At 36.3% G+C, this 13233-nt stretch overlaps 1 non-coding gene across 3 annotated transcripts; it reads left to right on the plus strand.

Moving 5' to 3' along the window:
* The first annotated feature begins 1113 nt into the window (after positions 1-1113).
* On the plus strand, positions 1114-12442 carry LOC105178530 (universal stress protein PHOS32). 3 transcript variants are annotated; one of them, XR_849147.3, is made up of 3 exons: positions 1115-2031; positions 9054-9153; positions 12195-12441. It is a non-coding gene; the product is annotated as a universal stress protein PHOS32 (transcript). The 3 variants fall into 3 exon arrangements; XR_016063206.1 differs by lacking the exon at positions 9054-9153 and having other exon boundaries at positions 1114-2031; positions 12195-12442; XR_016063205.1 differs by lacking the exon at positions 12195-12441 and having other exon boundaries at positions 9054-9271.
* Positions 12443-13233: the final 791 nt, after the last annotated feature.

Here is a 13233-nt window from a genome sequence, read left to right on the forward strand (position 1 = left end):
TATATATATATATATATATATATATTAGATGGCTTAAATGTAATTTATATTGTGATATGTGAAATGATAAAGAATCCCTGTAAAAAAAATTAACAAATTATATTTTTATGTCTCAAAAATTAAAGCAAATTACTCCCAATCAATGGTTAGATAGGGGGTATTTTACTTCATTTTTCAAAATACATGGGGTAATTTACTATTTTATTTTCACAATAAATTTTTTATTCATTTATCATATCACATGAGAGTAAATTGAATTTTTTCCCATATTGGGAGCGCTGACACCATGTCATTTTTTAAATTTTCCAAAGTTATATCATCAGCAATTTCACAACTACTCATTATCATAAAAAAGGGATTAATTTACCAAATAAATTTTAAAATAGTACTATGAAGTACAAAACTTACTTACACTGTTTTGGATCAATCCAGTTTAAATTAGTGGTATTTTAAGTTCAAATAAAATATTTTAAATTTTTAATGTATTAACACCATTTTTTTTCAAATATTTTTGATAATATGGGATAAAATTTCATAATATGTATTAATTTTATGAACTAGTGGGAGTAAAGTATACACTGTCACATACTATACCGTGAAGTGATACCATATCCCACCTATAATTAAAGGATCAAAATTTGAACGGCCAGTCAACAGAAATAACCAAGCCAACAAGAAAATTAAAGTATGAATAAGAAATGGCAAAATTGTGTCAGGAATCTTCACTTTTGGTCCTATATTTGAAAATAATCTTAAAATTTAATTTTTTTTCAATACATTTAATTCCATAGCCTAATTTTATTGTAAAAACTATATAGATGGTAAAATTACATATCCTGCACGTGACAATTATTTTTCAATGAAAAGCAGCTCTTGAAACTAAATGTATCAAAATATTTAAAATATTGGTATCAAGGAAATGAAAATGCATCAATGAAGAGCCGACATTTTTGGTCGCAAAATTAAATTTTTAGACAAGGGAGCTATTTTTCGTCGAAAAATAACGGACACATTTATGGCATGTAATTTTTTTTGTATATATATATTTTTTTATAGAAATTAAATTACATTGAAAAGAATTCAATTTTAAAACTATTTTAAAAATTTGTGTAGAACAAAGCAAAAAATTGCAATTTTGGCTAAGAAATGGAAGATAACAAGCTTAACCGATCCTCCACCTCCTCCTTTCCCCACCTTCATCTTCGGTGTCATTCGTTGCATCTCTCCTTGCTTCTCTCGATTCAGTATTACCCAAATTGTTTCTTTTTTCAACAATTAAACCTTCAACGAACGTGCCCACACACGACCGGACCTCATTACCTGACCGCCGCCATGGCTTCAGCACCACCCGCCACCGCTGCCGTCGTCGTGGATCACCCCAACCATGACCTACGTCCTGTACAAGTCAAAACATCCTCCCCACGCTTCCCTCCACCCGCCGGGACCCCAACATCCAGTACCGCCTCATCTCCCTTCCACCGTCGCATTGGCATCGCCGTGGACCTCAGTGAAGAGAGCGCATACGCAGTGAAATGGGCCGTCGACAATTACCTCCGCCTTGGTGACGCTGTAATCCTCCTCCATGTCCTCTCTACCTCCGTCCTCTATGGCGCGGACTGGGGCCCCTCCACCCCCACCACCCCCACCTCTGAAAACTCCTTCTCCGTAACACCACCGGAACGAACGGAAGAAGAATATGATAACTTCACGGCGGCACAAGCAAACATCTTGGCACAGCCGTTGGTGGATGCCCACATGCCGGTCAAGATTCATATTGTGAAGGATCATGATATGAAGGAACGGCTTTGCTTGGAGGTTGAGAGGCTGGGATTGAGCGCGGTTATAATGGGGAGTAGAGGGATTGGGGCCTCGAGGAGGAGCAGCAATGGCAAGCTTGGGAGTATGAGTGATTATTGCGTGCAGCATTGCGCCTGTCCAGTGGTGGTGGTGAGGTATAATAAGGAGGAGAAGGCGGCGGGCAAGAAGGAAAAACGCGAGTATCATGGTGCTGCTAATATGAAAAAGTAAAAGGTTCTGTCTTTACCCTCTTTGTTCCTTTATGCCATATTTCCAATGTATACACAGATTTGCAGCATTTGAATTTGCGTATGCATATTGAAACTTTCACCTTGATTGTGACTATCTTCATTGGTAAGTAGTTGAAAGTTACGATCAAATTAATATTTGGTACAAAATTAATTGAAGTACAGAGGGACTGATTTAGGAGGGGCTAAGTAGTTTTAATGATTTTCATATACTTTTCATTAGACAATTATAAAAATAATTAATATTTTATAATCAATTAAAGTTGAAACCTACTTTATATGTTCTAAAAGACTTATTTACTGTGATATGAAGTTAAAAAATCCTTTAGTCTTTTGATTGATTAAATATGTTGCTTCTTTGATAATTTTAATGTTATTAAATTTCTTAGTCTCTATGTGCTATGTTTCTTTAATATTATCTAGTTAGTTTCTTCAAAAAATTCATTTGATCATTTCTACTCTAAAAATACAGTGAAGTTGATTAATCAACTTATTGGAATTTTAAGATGGATTTAGTGTAATTGATTTGGCCTCAGAATTGTGGGACCAAATATTTGGCACTAGAATCAAGTCCTCCTGCAACCCTGGAAGAAGAAAGGTTGGGGGATGAGGCCTACCCAATTGAGAATTGCTTTCTCTCTTGGCTAGCTTATGAACAACCATATTAACCTCTCTTTTGAGATGATCTACCTGAGCATCCGCCTAATCACATCCTCTACCCAGGAGGTATCGTTGTCGCATGTCCTTTACTTGGTAACAACACTCAGACAATCTTCGTTGAGGATGATGTTCGCCTAGTGTTGTTGTGGTGTTAGCTCTACCACCAGTCCTGCTGCTAGCATCTTCATGTGCTCCACGTCCATTCATCCTGGTAGATAGAAAGTGTCCCATTTCACGCATTCGCCACCCTAGTCTATCGATGTAACCCTTACATCGATGCCTCTTTGCTCCCTAAAGGCCTCTATTTGGAAATATATTTTGATGTATCCCCATGGAGGAGAAACCCATCTCCTTGTATGGGTGCGCCTTTGAACAATTGGGGTCGCCCTTTTATGCTAAACAATGCAAGTAGCTATATGCAAATGTCGCTGAATTGAGTGGTTCGACTTCTGTATTTTCCTACAGCTTCTTATTCCTGCACCCAAAAATAGCCCATACAGACAAAGAATAATAAAAATATGCCTTTCTATATGTACCCTATTAGCTTGTGTAGCATGTCTTCCAAGTTGACCGAGTAGTGAGGGCAACCCTCTACCCTTAAAACCTTTTTCTCCTGAAGTTTGCTATTGTTGGTAATGCACCACGACATGCCCTCAACACAAATGTTTTTTTACCTTATTTGCTACCATTTCCTCCTAGATGAACCTCCACGATTGGCCCTGGGTACTCCTGCAAACCCCATCGCTACTTCTGTGGAGGTGCACCCAAGCATGCTAGCATTGTGATAAGAAAAGTGTACCGTGAATTTGCTACACTTCTCATGAATATCATCATACCATATCAATCTATCAGGGATGATCGAGCATCCAAGCGGGATACTGCATATTTATCCCCCTCCTAACACCAAATAACCTTTCTAATAAAATTCCTCTTCCATTGTAACATGCCACTCTCCAAGCAAGAGGTGATAACAATACCCAAGAGGGAGACAACCTTCAAAGACGTCGGCCTAAGCAATCACCAATTTTCTCTAGATTGTGATATACCACTTGTTCCCACTTGCTAGATTAATCCTACTATAATGACATCCATCATGTCCTAAACGCTTGTCGACAAGAAACTCGGGCTCCATACTGCGTTTACTTCTAAAAAGGATGTTCTCTGGTAATAACGTGTACTCTTCAAAATTCCAACTATCCAACTACTGGAGTAATCGCCATGCTTGCTTGGATAGGAGTGCTCTGGTAAAAGCTCAGGTGTCCTATGAACCTCATACCTTCCATCTTCTTCCGTTTGCATAGTTATGCCCATCGTAGCCAATGAACGAACAGAGTCTCCGAGTTGTGCCACCAACATCAGGTTGTTAAAGGTTCCAATTGCTTCACTAAGTACTCTGGGAGTCTAACATAAGACATTACACACATGGGAATCACTTGAAGTACAACCTTTTAAAAAACTTCTCTCCCTACATGAGATAAGAGTTTCTCCTTCTACCATTTTTGTCCACCATTGAAGTTCTCCATAATTTCCAAGCAAAGCTCAATTTTCATCTTTCTCACAATTGATTGAAGGAACCTGTCATCATTATCTACAACCTGTACACCAAGTATATAAGCTAGCCTCCGCCGAGTTGACGCTCTCAAGTTCTCAATAAATGCCTTGGTAACGTCTTTTCATATTTATTGAGTATGTCACTGATGCAATCTATAGCCTTTGTGGTTACCTGACAAAAGAGAACCATGTCATTTATGACTAAGAGATAAAATACTTGAAATTCCTTGCTACAGACGTAGACTCTCCAACTGTCCTCGCTCCATTTTAGCATGTAGAAGACAGTTGAGAGCCTTTGCACAATGAAAACGATAAGGTGATAAAAGATCTCTTTGTTGGATTCACCTCTTAGGACACAAATGACTAAACTATTGATCGTGCAACTTATAACAGTAGGACACTGAAGACAACATTTAATAATAAGAGACAAAACGGAAGTGAAAACCCAGTCTAAGTAACACTTTCTCACGATTCAATTTTATCATAAGATTTGCACATGTCGAGTTGACAACCACGAACCCATCCTTTGCTAAAACATTGTTAGTAATAAGGTGATCTAGAATGAAGGACTAAAGGGCAAAATGAGATCCTTAAGAATAGGTATTATCTACCAGTGATCGTTTATTACACTGATTTATACACAACATTGCATAAGCTAATTACACGAAAGAAGGAAATGACATCGGGGTTAGCACATTTAGGTATAAGTATAATGTGAGTATTATTTGATTTACATAAAAAGTTTTTAGCTATTAGAGATATCCAAAACCAATTTTGTTCTATTAGTACCAATATATATGCCAATATTTTTAGAAAAAAAATGGGAGGAAAGTCGTCAGGCCCTTAGGGATTTAAGGGTGGACATTTGTGAGAGTGATGAAAGTACTTCATCTCCCATAAACTGTTTTACCAGCTCAACATTCATCTCGTTGCTAACCTTAGTGTGATCAAGTTCAATGTTTCAAAATCATATCATCTTATGTGGGTCTGTCTGATTGGAAAATGTTTGGGAAATAGCAATAGGCGAAGTCCCTAACCCTACAGGATCTTCCTGTCAATCTCCACTTTCGTCTTTAAGCTGAAATATAGTTTCCTATGCCAATTCGATGCCCTCGTGTTAAAAAAACTTAGTACTCCTATCTCCCGCACCATCTATGATTCTTTATTGCGTTCGCGTGCTATTGCAACTTTACATCCTCCCTAGCTGGATGTTCCACCAATTCTACTAATAGAGCTTCCTCCTTGCTTTTTCTCATTCCACAGTTAGTGCACCTCCCCTAATTCTGGTTAGTTCATCTTCCAACTTGCATGTCCTCTATTCCCATTGATTCAAGTTCCTACTCCAGTCTAGTAAGCTGATGCAACCCTCATGAAGCTGCCGAACACCCTTTTTTCCACCCAGTCTGCCCTTCTACTCACCAGTGTTCCTTGAGGTCTCACAGTCAATCGACGTAATCCACTATACCTCAAATTGAAATAATTTTTTATTATGATCCTTCACCCTATTAGTTCCATAGTTCAACTCTACCAATTGCGGATTGTGATCCAAGTAGGGACCTAGCACCGAGATTGCCTTTACATTCATGAACTTATTGCACCTTCCCAGATTTGCACATGCCTTGTCAAGTCGTTCCCTCAGTATGTTCTGGTGCTCCCTATTGTTTGACTGCTTGAGTTTCAATCTGGTGAAGCCGATGTCGTGGAGGTTTCTAGCATTCAAAATATTAGTGAAATCAGTTAGTTGCTACTCGAGACATGTATTTCCTCTTCCTTGCGATGGTGTAAAAGCTCGTTATAATCACCCAAGCAAAGCCACCAAAACAACGATTGATAATTGCACAGGTAAAGTAGTTGCCATGAGTGTTTTCTATTGTTTAACTCTGGTGCTCCAAGGAGGCAAGGAAATCGCCAGTTATCCGTACTTGATTCTGAGTGGATAATTGTGTTAATGTTGTTCCACAATGAGCTAAGCAACTCAACATCCATGTCCTTGAACCACAACAACACAAACCTAACTCCCGTTCCAACTGAATCCACATTGACCTTATACATATGAAACTTACATTTAATGTGCTCAATTATCTTATTCTTGCACTTGGTTTCTACAAAGAACACCAAAGGGGGATAGTACCTTGCATGAACTTCTCCAGGTGGTGAATTAATAGGTTGGGGACAACCCCCTTGATAGTTCCAAGCTAGCGGATTCATGGTTGTCAGTGGGGTTGCATAACAACAGCCTCCACTGTTATATTCTCATTCTGCATAAGGGGCATTTAATAAACAATAAGTTCTTTTCTCAATTAACTATATCTTGCATAGTAGCCGTGGCTTTCCTTTTCCACAATTCACTGCATTAGACTCCCATCCTAGGTCATTCTTAATTCTACCCCCACTCAAAATACCCTTATTTACTGCACAGTCATTCTTTCCACTGGACAATAGCGTATGTTACCAAATGTAAGGGGATGTTTATCAAATTAATGAGAATTGTGCTCATCCATTTGTTTCAGAGATCGCAACAAAGAAGTGGGCTTGACTTAGCCTTTGTTACCAAGTTCAGGTAGAAGTGAGGGCCCATGTATAATTCATCATCATTACTCCTTAGATTACTAGGTTGTGTTGGCATGCATACAGGGAAAAAGACCTCTACAGATTCGCTGCTAATGGAAAGTGAAAAATTACGAGGCTCTTTTATTGTATGTGTTGTTCCCTGAGAACTATATGCGTTGGATTCTGAATTCCACCCAATTACCGAAAGTAAACAATTTTCTAGGCTACTCCATGAGGTTCCATTGAGAACTCGGAGTTGCCCTAATCCACGAACCTTAAGGAGTTTTGATTCTTGAATCTGAGAAGTTTTCCTCGTGCTTTTTATCGCACGACGTGCTATGTGTTCGAGGATCCCACATGCAACAGAACTTTCCCAGTCACTCGTAAGTAAACACCAACTTGTGTTCCTCAGCTCCCTCCGGTTGTATTTTTGTAGCTCATTTCAAGAATCGTCGGTGATATTTTTATTTTAATTGCTATATTAAGCCCATTCCCTATGCTGCTTAGATCAACATCGTTCACTAATCTTAACTTGCTACCAATAAGCCGAGTAACCTCATTAGTGATTTTCAGAACCGAAAGGCCGTATACCTATAAAGTCACACGTATGCAGATCAATAAGTAAGGGATCCTCTCCACCACCAATCTTGCTTGGGATTATCATGTTAATCTCAAATTCCATGGTCCTCTCTCCAATATTCACAGTAAACTAGACGCTTTAAATGTATGATAATGCTCTCCTAATTGATGCTCTTGATAGGCATTCCCTTTTATGGATTGAAAGCTTGTGTCTTATGGTGTTTCTAAAGACTTGGAAGTTGATGGATTTTTATTTTATGAATTGTCCAACCAAAATCAAATCCCGATTACCTTTTTTATGCCAAAGATGCGGGTATAGTAAATCCTTCCTCCTCCTCCTCTTCCTCCTGAGTGAGTGATAAAGTTTGATCGATTCTCTCCAATTCCAGATCCATACAGTGCAGCTAGGAGACAATATAACTGAGATCGACGAACACAGAAAATGCCCAAGTAGTAAAGAACATGGACCTGAACATGGCAAAACCGGTATGGTAGTTGAGTACCTCTGAACGAGAAATGGCAAAAAGGAATGTAGTAAAGGAAGGAAATAATAGGGGCAACGTTAGTCAAAGAAATGAGACAGTACCAAAAATGAGCAAAGCCTATAACACTGATTGCAGATTGTTAGTTGTCCGCAACCTAATTCCAGAGACACGTAAACCCCAACAAAATCCTACCAACAAAAGATTAGATCTTAAAGTCAGAGAGACGGATGGACTCTCATACATCATGTTGGATGACTATATAGAAATCTTAGTCATCACTAAAGAAAAAAGTAGAATTAAATACTAGGATCATGACCAATAGCAATATATACTATATTTTCTATAATATGTACATTTTAATAAGTAACTTGTACATTTACATTTAATATCCGTTTTATATTACTTTTAACTAATTTGGGATTTACAGAGGCCATATGTGATCTGCTAAATATGTATATATGTATGATAACATATAGTGATTATATATACGTATAATATTGCCTACTAAAACTGTTGGTGGAGGCAACACCCCAATACATAATATTATAAAGACTTTCTGAGAAAGAATTATAAATTTTATTAATAGATATAACATTAGTACTATCCCGATGATGTTCGATATGATCATCGGTACTATCATGGTATGGACGATATAATCGAATATTATTGGTGATTTATGTATATATATTTTGAGAATAATGGGTTACTGATGAATATTCTTGGATCAGGAAAGGCCGATTCACATACATATTGCCAATATTATCTAATATTGATTGGTACTATCCACTATGATGAGATAATTACATAGACAAACTATAAAAATACTTCCTAAACTTGAAGGTTACACATTTTATTTTTTATCGTCATGTCTTACATCATAGATTTGTTTTGTATGAAAGTCGTGACTATTTAACATAAAAACATTATTGTAGAGAACATCATATATTGTAAGTTTTAAGGTGAAGTATATTTTTTACAATATGGGGCCTGTTATGGTAACTATCTCTAACTTATTAGGTGGTTTTTGCAATTATTATTTCCGTGAAGGATTATTAAGGAAAGGATTGTGGGATGATTTGTGATTTGTGGATAGAGGGGAAATATGGAAGTTCTTAGTTCTTGCATTCATCTTGTTGTCTATTAATACGAGTGTTGTAAAACCTAAACCGTGGAATTGCTGCAGGTAATCAGTTTGTGCTAGTAAGTAGCATGTAACTCTCTTAACTGGCGTTGAAAAGAGTGAGTTCCTGCATTGCTAACACATCCCTTGACTAAAGCTAGAGGTAACTACAGTCTGATTTGCTAAGCCTAGTGTTTCCTACAACTCCTAAAATGCATTCAAGTTTGTCTAAACTTTTCTTCATCTTTTAACTTTTAAGTGTAACCTCGGGATATTTCAGCATAAATCTAATTTTCTCTCGTTGAATATTTCTGAAAGTCTTTTTACGTGAGTTTACAAGCTCTTTAAATTATCGTACGAATATTTGATTGCTTATAGGATGTTATAAAGTTTTTGATAAACTTTATAAAATTGGAGCTTATAAACTAATAAAGAAAATAACATCCTAGGAGCTTTTAAGCTCTTTTGGTAAAAATTAAAGAGTTTCAAACTTATTTTTTAAAATTTTTAACGAAGTACTCTCCCTCATTTTATTTTATCCAAACCCGTCATAAACTTATTTTAGACAAGATTCTAAGTTTAAAAAATATATGTACGAGTTTATAAAAACTTTTTAGTTCAGTCAAACACTAATATGTATCCTTGTCTAAGAGTTTATAGAAACTTATAGAGCCATGCGCTTGTTTTCTGTTCATGAGGAATTGTATGTTTGTGCTTAGGTTGTCTTGGAATAGCATCTATGTCCTAGTTTTATGTTAAATAGTCGTGGTACACATCCACACTAAAATGAAAACGTCAGCAAAATCTTATTCTACCTAAATTTGCTATCTTCCATCTTGATGTGGTGTAATATTATTCATTTCCGGTATTTCTTTATTGATTTGCTCATATAAGTAGTTTACTACAAAATCACCATTTCTCCAATTAATATCTACTTTAAGAAACAATGGCTTCACACTATTCGATTTCTTTTACGTCTCAGTTGAACTATATATAAATTGAGATAAAATATTAGATCAATGATTATGGAGAGGATAAATTTTTTACACGTTTGATCTCTCTATTTCATCATTAAAACGATTTTGGTCCCCCATGTTCAACGACTTACAGATTTCGTTTCTCAAAATACTATTAAATCTCTTCTCTCAAGTGCAATTTGAGATATCCGTAAAAGCTATGGGATTAGGACAAATGGTATGGGTTACAAGAAACTGAAAAAAGTGGACTTTGGGATGTTTGAATTGGGAATTTGGGTATGTGGGTTTGACGGTTTATGATGATAGAGATTGGTATTAATTTCTAGGGTTGCAAATTGAAACAATGACTGAATGGTTGTCTTCCATCGCATTACCCCTTCCCCCCTCTTTTCACCGTCACTTGTGGCTCTCGTGCTCCTATTCTGTTAGTTTTGGATTGAGCCTTCATGGCAGGGATCAAATGTGTGCAAAATTGATAACCTAAATGACCAAATCTGTAAATCATGGAATATGGCGACCAAAATCATTTGAGTGAAAAAGTATAGAGATAAAAAAATATAATTTTCCCTCATCAGGGCAAATAGAATTAGAGTAAATTACATGAACACCCCCGTTCTTTATAAAATTACAAGTAAAATTTGTGAGGGGTCTCTATGTAATTTTCCTCAATGGCCACTTGTGTAAGTTTTTTGGCCTTGAAGAGGGGTTAAATTACAATTACAACCACCAAGGATATAGTTATAATCTTTCAAGAAATATAAATTTGAAGGATGTCAAAGTAATTTATCCTAAAAATGATATACAAGGTGTCTATATATTGGAACTATCAACACACAATAAAATTTCCCATGTTCTTCACTCGACGTGTTAATTTATTGCACTTTTACGACATCGTTGGACGTTTTCTTGTTGTTGGCCTGTTGGAACTATTTAGTAATAAATACAATATTAAACCAATTGTTCAACATGGCCTAGCATAACACAAATTTCTCACCACAATCCAACATAATACATAACAATCAAACAAACACTCAAGAACAACCTGTTCACCCCAACCATAACAATGAATAAAAACCTGTCTGCAATATGCCAAGTATGGCAACACATGTACATTAAAAAAATATTCAAGATACAAAAATATGTTCATAGTATGTCAACTCTAACAATACATAACCATCAAACACTGAGCATAGTTCAAAATGTTCAAACTAATCCAAATAAATTAAAAATGTCACCATCCAAACTACATAAAAGTACTGATAACAAGAGGAAACTACACCAACAAAGAGGTTCACTCTTCTCTTGACATGGCATGACTTGATTGTGAGTGGATTGTGCTGTAAAGCCTGCATCACCACCATAGCCAAACCTTTGCAGCCTTGACCTTGTTACAGCTTGGAGGGAGTCAAGATAACCTGCTCCCTGCCTCTTTTTTTGAAGCCGAACTTCAAAGTGACACACTGATGCTTGTCCTTGCCTCCTTGTCTCTAGTTCCTCGACAGAAAGTGGAGTTGGGGACATTACTGGCTCATTTGCTCTAGTAAATGTTGAAGTGTTTGGTGGATTTATAAATGTTTCCTGTTATAGAATTAATGATTGAAATAAAGTGTGAAAACACATCGTCATTATCACTACGATGAACTTACACCCTCCTTTTGTTTTCCTCTTATAGTCGAGCCTTGGCTTTGTGATCAGGCTGGTGCGTTGGCATCTCTTGTGAACAAGACATATATACAGTTGATTCTATGATAATATTCACAAACAAATTAAAATATGTACTTACAGATCTTGTAGGCAGAACAATAAGATACACATTCATCTTGTTCTAACAATGTCGATAGAAAGTCTTGGTTCTGCTTTGTAGCTAGGGAGCTTGTTAAACAACTAACAATAAGATACATATTTATCTTGCCATTCTTAATGCTTCGTACTTCATAATAGTAACTTTCCTCTTCTTCTACTAAAAATGACTGGAAATTAGAATCATTGGATTCTCAACATATCCATAATACACACTTCTTGGTCATCTGTCTAAGTAATGCCTGGAACATGGTTTATCATCCTCATGACTTTGTTTTAATGCTCTAGTCATTTTGCAAAAAAAATTGCTTAATTACTTTTTTGTTGATTGATGTAGTGTGAAATTCACATTTATGTTAACATGTAAGTGGTGTTAGCAAAATTATGTGTACAACTAATGAAGCATCTAAATTCATTTTCTTTGCAGTGCCAGTGAAGCCAATAGTTGCAGATAGAACCAAAGAGAATATTTTGTTTCTTCTTTTCTTTTTCTTTTTCCTGAAATGTGTTTTGGGGTAGATCTTGAGGCAGCCATTTTTGTCTTACTTTCTTCTTTTATATATATATATATATCTGAGAAACTTGTTGCTGCTTGGATATATACTGTTCTATGGCAGACTTTTGTTGTTTCATAATCTCTCTATTTATGGTTCTTTACATACAGTGTTGTTCTTATGTCTTATGTCTATATGCAAAACGAAAATTGCATTTTGCATTCTAGAACTTAGTTATAGTATATTTTCGATCTCATTGTTTACGGAATTCTTGAAAATAGTTTCATAACTTGTTAAAGGTCTCATTTTCAGTCATCTTGCATGGAACTCACGTGGTCGTTATCTTTCTCAAATTGAGGGAGACGGCCACGTGACTTGCTATTTATTTTTTTCTATCAAGTTTGTAGTTAATGTTAATTGAGAATTTTTTGAAGTTATGGGATAATTTTTGAGAATCCTATAAAAATTATATTAAAAATGTAAAGGACCTAACTTATAGCACGAAAAATACGATTTCCGCATTCAAAAAACATATACACTTAGATTTAAAAGACAACGTGATTGTAGTAATTTATCTACTTTGTAAATTGTTGCTTCAACTATCATGGCAGTGGCATATCACATACTCCATCTTAAAACCATGCCTAACTAGACATTTCAAACTTCTATGTACTTCAAACACTTGCAACTTCCCGAAAGTTCATCAAACATTTGGAGCTACAAGTTGCTCCATTTTTGTGGTGTATAGGGGAAGGGGCAAGGCACTTGGTAATGTGGTCCAAAACCAGGTATAACAAAGGCACAATGGAGAGATAGCTAGGTTGATGCACCAGGGTGTGATGCTGATGTGCAGGTTCACATTGTGGATAGCGATGGCAATTGGTCGGGGTTAATTAAGCTCTAACTTTAAAGAAGGTTATTAGAACTGTTAGTCAGTTACAAATATCATAGTTGATCCCATAATTTTGTATT

Source organism: Sesamum indicum, linkage group LG12 (genome assembly GCF_026168435.1).
Source record: "Sesamum indicum cultivar Baizhima isolate 11 linkage group LG12, ASM2616843v1, whole genome shotgun sequence".
Lineage (NCBI taxonomy): Eukaryota > Viridiplantae > Streptophyta > Magnoliopsida > Lamiales > Pedaliaceae > Sesamum > Sesamum indicum.